Raw genomic sequence first — 12,500 nt, forward strand, 5'->3', positions numbered from 1 at the left:
ATATATTTCTACCACAAATTTGGTCCTCTTCATCTTTTCTTGGCTCCTGGATGACGAGAAAAAAAAATATAATGAAAAAATCCTGTTCTTTGGCCATTAGTACGTAAGTATGAGAGATGTGAAAAATAAAGACAAGAGTGAGAACTGCGGGTCTAGCCCAGCGTTTCTCAGCCAGGGTTCCCCGGAACCCTAAGGTTCCGCAAAAGGTCCCTAAGGGCTCCGCGAGAACAAGTGAGATAAGCTAATGCACTTTTGCTTTTTTATTTAATTTTATATACGTAATATAATTAAACATGCACGACATGTTCTTGGTTATTGTAATAGTGTAATATAGACATCATCCTATCTTACCTATTATTACGATGAAAATAGAATGAGAAAGATATGGTATTTGATTTTTTTTCTTTCTTTTTTGCGCAGGAGTTCCTTGAGACATGCAATTTATCCTAAGGGTAAAAAGGTTGAGAACTGCGGTTCTAACCTGTAGGTCAGACTTTATCTTTGTTCTTCTTTATTCTTTCATCCATCTCTCTCCGAGGAGCAAGTTCCCAGGCATCCACCCTTCCTACTCCAAAACAACTCTGGACAGGTTTGCCTCTGAGTTGCTGGTTTGTTTCTGCCTCTCGTGTTCTTCTTTCTGGGAAGATCATTTCTGACGAGCTTTGGGAGAACCTCCCAAAGGGGGTAAACCCATTCAATCCGGCGACGAACTTGGTCGAACTCGTCTTCCGGGTCACAACAGACGATTCTGTGACCATTGAGGACGCCGAGTTCGATGCGACACGAAGAGTCCGAGAAGAACTCTTGAAGTCAGAGAAGGTTCCATCAGCCATGTAACCTCACTTGTTTGGAACAAAACCCACGAAGAAAGACACCTTGCTGAAGGTCCTACGGGGAAAGTATCCTGGTCTCAGTAGCCGATGGAGATGATGGGTCCTTTTTTTTTTTTTTTTTTTTTTTTTTTTTTGGGGGGGGTGAGGGAGGACTCTGGCTCTTCCATAGAATGACAAGTCTCGGACTCCAGCTGCGTTGATGAAGAAACGCCGCCACACGAAAACGAAATAAATGAAGAGGAAAGGCTCAGCAAAGGATCTCCTGCAGCTATTAATTATGTCGCGTAGTGTCACTGCCTGAAGGGGCGGGGTGGGTGGGGATGGGAGTGATAGGGGTATCATGTGGGAGATGGGGTGGGGATGATAGGGGGACCATGTGGGAGATGGGGGCTGATAGGAGGATCATGTGGGAGATGGGGTTGGGAGAGATAGGGGGATCATGTGGGAGATGGGAGTGATAGGGGGATCATGTGGAAGATGGGAGTGATAGGGGGGATCATGTAGGAGATAGGGTTGGGGTGATAGGGGGGTCATGTGGGAGATAGGGTTGGGGTGATATGGGGATCATGTGGGAGATGGGAGTGATAGGGGGATCATGTGGGAGATAGGGTTGGGGTGATAGGGGGATCGTGTGGGAGATAGGGTTGGGGTGATAGGGGGATCGTGTGGGAGATAGGGTTGGGGGTGATATGGGGATCACGTGGGAGATGGGGGTGATAGGGGGATCATGTGGGAGATAGGGTTGGGGTGATATGGGGATCGTGTGGGAGATAGGGTTGGGGTGATATGGGGATCATGTGGGAGATAGGGTTGGGGGTGAGAGAGGGGATACTGTGGGAGATGGGGTGATAGGGGGGATCATGTGGGAGATAGGGTTGGGGGTGATAGGGGGATCATGTGGGAGATGGGTATGGGAGAGATAGGGTCATCATGTGGGAAATGGGGTGGGGGTGATAGGGTGATCATGTGGGAGATGGGGGGGTGATAGGGGGATCAAGTGGGAGATAGGAGTGCGTATGAGAAAGCATGAGGAGCGATGACGTATGAGTAATGTAATTTTAGTTCAGCCTTAGCAGTCCATTGCAGGACCGGGCTATCCCCCGAGGGACGAGACAGCCTCTGTACCTCGCCATGGTGGAACGACTGTGGTTGTGAATGAAGTGTGAAATTAGTGCAGTCAGTTCGACCAGGCGGATTAGGTGACAGAATATAAATAGGATAACGAGAAAAATGGGATTGAGATGGTATACAAATTGGGGTAGTAATGTAATAAACGGGTACCTGTAGCGTTGAAGACAATACATACATACATACATACATACATATATACAAACATATACCTAAGGCTTTTTCCCCCTTACAAGGGAGGTAGCCAAAAAAACAAAAGCATAGGAACCACTCCCACCCATTCCATCCCCACATACTCCTCTCCCCCTCCACCCTCTTCCCTCCCTCTTATCTTGGCACCTCCTGGATGAAAATAAACGAGGATAATGAGGGGGGGGGGGATAGGGCTGAGTTTGAGGAAGGACGGAGGGAATGAGGTGGTAGATACGAGTTGAAATGGTAAATAATGGGGGAAAGTAATGGGATAAGGGAAAAACTTGTGGCACTGAAATGATTGGGGGGGGGGATGATATGTTATTTACATTATTATAGTTTTTATTTATCTATTTATTATTATTATTACTTTTTTTCGCATCCGACCTAGATATGGACCAAAAGGTCTCCTGTCAGCATGCTCCGCCTTTGTAATCCTTTGTAATATGGAAAATGGGGGTGAAGATGAGGAAGATGGGAGGGGTTGAGACAGTAGATATGAGTTAAGATAACAAAACGAAGAAAGTACTGGAGTCTGAGGGTACCTACAGCGGTGAGAAGGATGAAGGAGAGGAGCTGATGGGGAGTGAGGGAGGAGAGAGGGGAGGGGGAGTAAAGCTGTGAAGAATATTTCTCTTACAGCGAAAATTATTTCTCGTCCAACAGTCTCCCGGGAAACGTGACGACCTCGTCTCGTTACTCCAATTTTTCCTCGCCCTTCTTTGACTTGGCTACCCCTCTTACAGTATGGGGGCGGGGGTGAACCTCTTGGTGTAAAAAAAAAAAAAAAAAAAAAAAAAAAAAAAAAAAAAAAAAAAACAAATTCCCACGAACTGGGAAGTGAGAAACCCCTGTCAGTTACGGCAAGCTGTTTTTATTATTTCTTTTAGGCCGATGTTTGGGTCACCTCCCCGCCTGGCCAGAGCTGTCGAGAACCAACGCAAGAAGCACGGAGTGGGTCCCGGGAATTGAACTCACGACCACCAAGTCTTCTCAATATATCTTTGACATTCTTTCCATTGCGTTCTCGTCGATAAACGATATCCTTCCAGGTAGACACCGCTCTCTTCGTTGGCGTTTTCTTTCCGTGGTCATTCTCTTTTCCTGTGCCTAGAAGTCTATTGGCTTCGTCGAAAACAGTATTTATCACGGGTAACCTTGTCACTGGATGCTTTGACACACACACATATACACATTTACACGACTCGGTGGCGCGGTTGATAGAGTACTGGACTGTCAATACGGAGGTGCAGCAGTACCTGGTTCGAATCCTGCCCAGGGCCGAAATTATTTCAGTATCGCTGCGCTTCGGGTCGTTACTCCGACTCTCGTGGGCGGGGAGTTGTGTGTGTGTGTGTGTGTGTGTGTGTGTGTGTGTGTGTGTGTGTGTGTGTGTGTGTGTGTGTGTGTGTGTGTGTGTGTAATGTCATAGCATTACCCATAGATCGGTCATACGAGCTCTGAGCTCTCTTCCGGGAGGGAAATAGCTGTCGATCACGAGTCCAACACGCGATCTAAAGACCAAGGTGAATACACGCACGCACATACACACACACACACACAAAAGTAAACTCAGAAAGAGACCTAGGAGTATTTATTTCAAACGACATGGCACCAGACAAACATGTAAACAAAATAGTTGGAGAAACCTACAATCAAGATCAATGAAAGTGGCCTTTGACTACATGGACGAGGAAATGGTAAAGAGAATACTAGTTACAATGATAAGACCAAATTAGAATATGCAGCGTCACTATGGACACCCAGTACAATAAAAACATTAAGAAACTAGAAAGAAATCAAAGAGTATTGACGATGATGGCACCAACATTTAGCAAGTTGACATACAAATGAAAATTGGACAAACTAAAGTTACTAACTATGGAGTAAAGAGGAGAAAGAGGCGATTTGATAACCATCGACAGAATTATGAAAGGAATGGAAATCCTTCATAGGGATGATCTACTTAAATGGGACAGAAGAAACACAAGAGGACACAAGAAGAAACTTAAGAAGGACAGTTACAGAAGAGATTTGAAAAAGAACAGCTTTCCACACAGAGTAATAGATACATGGAATAAACTGAATAAGAAAACACTGAGTACTAAAACTATACTTGATTTTAAGAAAGAACTGGATGCGGAAAGATACAACTGCGGGTCACTACGAGCATAGCTCTTCTCCCGCAAAATACAACTAGGTAAATACGCGCACACACACACACACACACACACACACACACACACACACACACACACACGCTTCTTCCTACCGCCATTCTTTCTTAGCGTAAATCCTTTTATGGAAGTGTTCTCAGACGCTCTCTTCCTTCCAACTCGGGTTTAACCTCGGTAACCTCTTCATCCTTGAAGCTACGTTTTGCTCGGTGCGATTATCGCTCAACGATGATCGTTCATGGCTCAACGATGATCGTCCAACGATTGTCTAGAGCACTAACTCTTAGTTTCTGAATGGGGCTGTTTTGCTTCGAGCTGTGAAGTAGCGAGGCTAATCACTCAACGATGATCGTTCATGGCTCAACGATGATCGTCCAACGATTGCCTAGAGCACTAATTCTTAGTTTTTGATTGGGGCTGTTTTGCTTCGAGCTGTGAAGTAGGAGGCTAATCGCTCAACGATGATCGTCCAACGATTGTCTAGAGCACTAACTCTTAGTTTCTGAATGGGGCTGTTTTGCTTCGAGCTGTGAAGTAGCGAGGCTGATCCCTCAACGATGATCGTTCATGGCTCAACGATGATCGTCCAACGATTGTCTAGACAACTCTTTGTTTCTGAATGGAGCCGTTTTGCTTTGAGCTGCAAAGTAGTACGTGGCTTACAAATCATTTCAACCGAACCTACAACCATCGCGCTTACCCAAACAGGATGCCAGTTAGTAGGATGCGCGTCACACGCCATCGGCTGCAATGGTAGGTTGGTAATCGAACCGGGAATAATGTACCTTAGCTGTCAGTTACACCCTAAATCCCTCGTCTCTTTTCATCCCAATCTTCCACGTCGTTATCGCCCTCTCCCCGTTTTCTTTGCACCACGCCGTAAGAAAGGCACATCCTTCGCAAATAATGAACTAATTAAGTTTTCCTCCTCCTCTGTGGCCTTGTTCATACTAGCGGTTTGAACCGCGCTGAAACCACGGCGGTACCACATAGTCGAAGAAAAAATGCGCAGTTGTGAGTGAACAATGACTTCCTTCGTTGAGCCATTCTGTGGTAGTCCCTGTTCATACTAGCGGTTTGAACCGCGCGGAAACCGGGGCGGTACCGCATAGTCGAGTAAAAACTGCGCAGTTGTGTGTGAACGCCTCCATAAACTTCCTTCGTCGAGCCATTCTATGGTTAAGGCCCTGTTTACACTACCGGTTTGAACCGCGCGGAAACCGCGGCGGTACCGAGGAAAAATTGCGCGTTTGCGTGCGAACGCTTCCATTTACTCCCTTCGTCGAACCATTCTGTGGTTAAGGCCCTGTTCACACTAGCGGTTTGAACCGGTCGAGTAAAGTGTAATCCCACTAAGGACAGTTTCAAAGTCCCGCGTTTCGCTTCACTCATCTTCCCATACCTGTCTATGATCAATCGATTTAACGTCGCAAAATCCCCTTATCAGGAGGCTAGGACGGTGGCCCTTACAGAGGACTGTAGCGTGTAACTTAATGAACTTTGGTCCAACTCGCCGGCGTCATCTTGACCTCCGCCGCAAGTAGCGACGCTCTAATCCGGTCGGCGAGCGAGCATACCTGTCTATCTTACCTTAACGGGGTGCCGTGTCTTTCACATAGGCGACCACAGAACTCCATCTTTTCCGATTTTGAGTCAATCTCGTTAAGTCTTGGACTTTCGTTCTTGCCCCAACGTTCTGCAGTAAGATGCCCATATATGGTATGTTTGTCTGTCGCTGTCAAGCACGATCCCTCCTCCCTTCAATAATTCCTAGTGGGCTGACTTTTTCCAGTCCTCCGGCGCTGATTATATGGCCTAAGAAAGTTGTCTACTTCTGGTGGTTTCAAGAAGAGCCGGGACAAAAAGATCATTTGCTCATATCTATACAATGCCTTGACAGGAATTGCTGATTTTGCTACAGCAATTTCTCTTCCAGCAACACTCACTAGCCCAGCACTTTCTCCGAATACATTTTCCCCCATCTGACAGGCTTAGGCACCTTAACTTACACTCTGTGGAAAGACGTAGAATACGGGGTGATCTAATAAAGGTATTCAAATGGGTCAAGGGTTTCAACAAGGGTGATGCAGACTTAAGATAGCAGGGCAGGACTCGTAATAATGAACTTGAACTGGACAAATTTGGGTTTAAGAAGGAAATAGGCAAGAACTAGTTTACCAACAATGGTTAACGAAAAGAATAGACTTAGTAACCATTTAGTGAGTGCTGAAACAATTATTTGGTTTAAGAGAAGGTTAGATAAGTTTATGGATGGTGGATGACAGTTGTTAAGGGACATGGAACTGCCTAGTGTAGTAGGCCTTATGTTCTCTTGCAGTCTCCTCCATTCTTATGTTTTTATTTTCTTTCCAACGAGAATATATTTTCTCTATTTAAGGGGACGGAGGGGGGGGGGGGGTCGCCGATTTAATGAAGCGGCCTTGCTGTGAATGTGCTGTGTCTTGCGACACTACTTCTGGCCCAGGCCAGTGGACAAGATACAGGGATGACCCGTCATCCAGGAGGTACCAAGATAAGAGGGAGGGAAGAGGGTAGAGGGGAGTGGAATATGTGGGGGATGGAATGAGTGGGAGTGGTTTCTATGCCTTTGTTTTTTTTGGCTACCTCCCTTGTAAGGAGGAAAAAGCCTTTGGTGTATGTATGTGTTTATGTAAAATATTAAATTCTACTCCGTATAGTCCTCCATTCTTATGTTCTTAATATTAAATTCTACCCTGTTCAGAATGCTTCATTCACAAGTGTCCCACAAATATTCCCCGAGGCTGAATTAGGAGAGTAACACGTTTTCTGAAATGAGCAAATAAAGACCAAGCCGGCGTGTTTGTGCGAGTTTAGAAATTTATTCCCGCCGCGGAGCGCGGCCCGGACACCTTCCCCGGTTCGCGGAAACGGTGCGGCACAAAACCGCGTCAACGGATATACCGTGTCAATGACGCCGCGAATAAACACAGCAAACAGAGTACGACCAGGATATTTGTCTGGTGATATCACGAATGAAGGAATGTGTGGTGGTTTTCCGATGTGCGTTTGGAGTGCCTCAACAAAAAGGAGAAATATCATGGCGAGTTGGAATTTTGTGAATGAAGCTGCAAATGCTAACAGAGTACAACTAGGACACTTATCTGGTTATATCACGAACAGAGGAAGGTGTAGTAGTTCTACAATGTGTGTTTGGAGTGCTTTAACAATCGCAAGTTAGAAATATACCAGAAAATTTGAATTTTGTGTGAATGACACTGCGACCGCAAACAAACACATCAAATAAGAGTACAATAAGCATACTCGTCTGATTATACCACGAATGGAGGAAGATATACTGGTACTCCAATGTATGTTTGGAGTGCCTTAACAAGCCCCAGATAGAAGTACAACAGTGAGTTGGAATTGGATCGGAGTTTGGGCAGGGCGGGACGGCGTGATGAGATAGATGATGTTTTAGGTGAGCATTCTACGCCAGGAGGCGCTGAGTAACTGCGACCGAAGCCGTCACCTTTGCCCTATGCGTTTGGACTGTTGGAGCAGGTAACAGACAGTCACTACTGGGAATCGGAGAGGAGTGCGGGATTCGAATTTCATAACTAAGCGAATGTAAGACCAGCCGGTTGTTTAAAGAGGAAATGTTATCAGATATACTGGAAGTAGTCATGTTACTTATAATGAGAGATAAGCTGGTAATTTTTCTTTTTTTTCATATCTAATTCATCTGATTCCTGGAGCTAGAAAGACTAAATGGTACCCCCGTAGGATGCCCTGTCCTTCCTCTGTGTATTTTAGGACAAATGGGTTTTAGAAGCTCCGTCCTGGGATTCGAACCCTGAATTGTGTTGACATAATCACGAGGCCAGGACGCTAGCAACTGAGCCAGGAGCCTTTTGTAGCATCGTTCATGGCTCAGTTGCTAGCGTCTTGGTTTCGTAATTATGGCAGCACAAGTCAGGGTTCGAATCCCAGGGCAGAGCTTCTAAAGTCCATTTATAAATAGCTTAGAGGTTGTATTCTACGTCTGCGAAAAAAAAAAAATCTACAAGCGAAATGTTGTACATTTAATAAAGGTTCCATCCTTATATGGTATGTACTCTGAGTCTTCTCGATGGTAATAATACAGTAAGTGGTCTGGCAAATAACTATGAGGATAATGCTTAGTTTCGGTCCTTCACAAAGGCTGACATGAATTTTGGTTGTCAGGAGAAAAAAAAAAAAAAAAAAAAAAAAAGGGCAACCAGCGTTACCTGTGTCATCGCATGTCAGACAGGAAAAGCAAATGTCAGGATTTAAACTGTCAACAAACAGTGTGGGTCTAGCACTTGACCCCAGACTGCAATGACCGCATTTAGCACCATGGACACTACAAATTCTATTTTCCTTTAATAAATTGTTGTATTTAAGAACTACAGGAAGTACTTGATGCATACTACATACATATATATGTATGTGATGGTGGGTAATTTTAATCTAAACTTACTTTATTTAGTTCTAAAACCCTTACTGAAAATTTTACGTTATTTCTCTGATATGTACATAAACAATTATATTATATATATATATATATATATATATATATATATATATATATATATATATATATATATATATATATATATATATACAGTATATAAGAATATACATATTCCACTGGACACAAGATAATCGGACTGGAGTAACGTGGCCAAGGAACAAGGCACATATAATAAATTCACATTACCATCTAATATTGAGACTGGGTTGCTTACGCTATAGTATCCACCAGCTGTACACAAAGAAAAAATCTATATTCATACGGCCTACACTAGGCAGTTCCATGTCCATTACCACCTGTCATCCCTATTCATAAAGTTGTCTGTTTCTTAAAACAACCTTATATATTTAGAGGACCCTTGATATGGGATTAGATAGGATATAGTAATTTTACATTTGTACATAAGAATTGTTAATGAAGGGTTTCCTTTTCACAGGTGTTGGCGTTTATCATCAGATTGTTTTCTTCATACAAATATGACACAAAAACAAAAGAAAAGAAATCTATTCATATTTACGAAATGGGAAAAGAAACTAATATCACTGATGAAAAATGTATTACCACATTTCTAAATCACAACTGAAATCACAGTCGAAGTAGACAGAAAAGAGTGGGGAGTCTATATATTTTGACTGCTGACTGCAGTTAGAGGTCGAAATATATAGACTCCCCGATTCCAATATTTTCTTTTGCTCCGACTGTGGGATCAATTTGATAAATGTAACAGTACGAGTTCTATGTCCTGTGGACCCCTTGTTAGGTTTCTGCGGTCCCCTCGTGGGTCGCGGACCCCCAGGTGAGAAACCCTGGGTTAGGTGATGTGGAACGTGTAACATAACAATCGAGGTCGGGGCTGGGGGGAGTGGTGATAGTAACAGAAATGGTGGTGGTTGTGGCAATATAACAACTGTGGTGATAGTAACAGCAATGGTGGTGGTTGTGGCAATATAACAACTGTGGTGATAGTAACAGTAACGGTGGTGGTTGTGGCACTATAACAACTTTGGTGATAATAACCGTAATGCTGGTTGTGACAATATAACAACTGTGGTGATAGTAACAGAAATGGTGGTGGTTGTGGCAATATAACAAATGTGGTGATAGTAACAGCAATGGTGGTGGTGGTGGCAATATAACAACTGTGGTGATAGTAACAGTAACGGTGGTTGTGGCAATATAACAACTGTGGTGATAGTAACAATAATGGTGGTTGTGGCAATATAACAACTATGGTGATAGTAACAATAATGGTGGTTGTGGCAATATGACAACTATGGTGATAGTGATGTACTCAGTAGTATTGGTGATGGAAGAGATGGTGGAAGAGAAGGTGGTAGTGGTGGTGGTGTTGGTGTTGGTGATGACGTTGGTGATGGTGGTGAAGAGATGGCAGTAGTGATGGTGGTAGAAGATGGTGGAGGTGGCGATGGAAGATATGGTGGAAGTGGTGGGGGGGTGTTGGTGATGATAGTGGTGGTGATGGTGATAGTGGTGGTGATGTTGGCGATGGTGGTGATGGTGATAATGGTGGAAGAGACAATGGTGGAAATGGTGGTGGTATGAATAAATCCTTTTGTGAAATCAGCACGTTAAGTCGAAACCCTTTACAAATCACGGCCGTGTACAAGCGGTGGAACAACCACGACGGACATATCCGTACATGGGTTCGCTTGTTCGAACCGAACGCACACATTGTTGAAGCCGGAGCTGGGGGTGGAAGGTGGGGAGGGGTTGAGGGGGGGTGAGGGGGTGAGGGAGGGGGTGGGGGAGAGGTTGAGGGGGAATGAGGGGGTGAGGGAGAGCTTGAGGGGGGAATGAGGGGGTGGGGAGAGGTTGAGGGGGGATGAGGGGGTAAGGGAGGGGTTGAGTGGGGATGAGGGGTTGAGGGAGGGGGTAGGGAGAGATTGAGGAGGGATGAGGGGTTGAGGGGGGTGGGGAGAGGTTGAGGAGGGATGAGGGGTTGAGGGAGGGGGTGGGGAGAGGTTGAGGGGGGATGAGGGGGTGAGGGGAGAGGTTGAAGGAGAATGAGGGGTTGAGGGAGGGGTTGAGGGGGAATGAGGGGATGAGGGAGGGGGTGGGGAGAGGTTGAGGGGGGATAAGGGGATGAGGGGGGAGGGAGGGAGTGGGGAGGGGTTAAGGGGGGATAAGGGGGTGAGGGGAAGAGGTGAGGAGGGATGAAAGGGAAATGGGTGAAGAGGGGTAAGAGGGGCGTGAGGGAGTAAGAGAGGGTTGAAGGGGTGGGGAGGGGTTGGAGAGGGGGTGATGGAGGGGGTGAAATGAGGGGGTGAGGGAGGGGGAGAGAGAAGGGAAGGGGGGTGTTAAGAAGGGATGTGAGGGGAGATGAGGGGTTGAGGAAGGGGAAGGTGGAAGGGATGCCTAGCTTGTGCGAGAGCCTACGCCAGGAGGCGCTGAGTACCTGTGGCCGAAACCGTCTCCTTTTCCGTATCAGTCACTGCTGGGAATCGGAGTGCAGGACTTGAACCCACAACTAAAAGAATGCGAGACCAGCCCGCTTCAGGACAAGCAGGAGATATGTAAATTTTGCTCAGTGGTAACAAGAACGAAATCAAAAGTATCTTCCGGTACGGTAAAGGGTCAAGGGTCTCAGCGAAGATCATAATTTTCAGATGGGTCAATGGCTTTAACAAGGGTGATGCAGTGAAGACCATCATGTTAAGAAACGAGAGCAGGATTCGTATTAATAGACTTAAGTTGAACAATTTTAGATTTCAGAGGGAAATAGGCAAGAACCGGTTTAACCAACAGAGTGGTTAACGAACGGAATAGACTGAGTAGCCAATAGTCAGCCCAGAAATAATTGGTTGTTTTAAGAGAAGATAACTTTAATTTGGATAGGACGGCAGGTGGTAGAGGATATGGAACTCCCTAGTGTAGGCCTTAAGGTCTCTTACAGTCTCCCGCATTTTACATTCTATTATTCTTACTAACAAACATAAAAACAAGAAGATGATTATTCAATGAGTCGGCTGTGTCGCGTTGAAAACCCTTCGTTGTAATTTTCTATTTTTCGAATATCCAAATATCAAATCACCTTTGAGAAGCTGAATGACAAACTAAGAGGAGTTACATCCATACGAATATTAGACACATTGCTGAGGTCCTTAGGGAAGTCTAGAATACTGTAAGCAAAGTAGTCTTCTAGTTTTTCAAATTCACAACATTTGACGTGCATCTTGTGTTGTCTAACTTTACGACTACAACATGTGGTGGCAGCGATGGGATACTGTAGTCTAAATTCGCGAATACAACACTTGAATATGTTATTTCCGGGGCTTAATGAGATTATGTTATTTCGCGTGCATAACATCCTCGATGGGAGAGATGGAGTAATGACAGCTATCCTCAGATCTACAGGAAATAAGAACTTCACAGTTCCACGCCTCGACTGCGCGCGCACGCCTGATATCCTTAGGCAACAGACTATGCTGGCACTTTTTCCCTATCTTCCTAACTGCGCGGCTTTCGAATATACAATCTACCATATCTACCGCGTCAACTCCCTCACCAAATCACTCCCTAACCGCATACAACCCCCACCACCAACAGCCACGTGACCCGCGGCCAACCTCTGTTATTAAACAAAATTGTTTCCTGCTCGAAAAAAAGCACCTC

This window comes from Oratosquilla oratoria, chromosome 8 (assembly GCF_046742065.1).
Source record: "Oratosquilla oratoria isolate Oo_2021 chromosome 8, ASM4674206v1, whole genome shotgun sequence".
Classification (NCBI taxonomy): Eukaryota; Metazoa; Arthropoda; class Malacostraca; order Stomatopoda; family Squillidae; genus Oratosquilla; species Oratosquilla oratoria.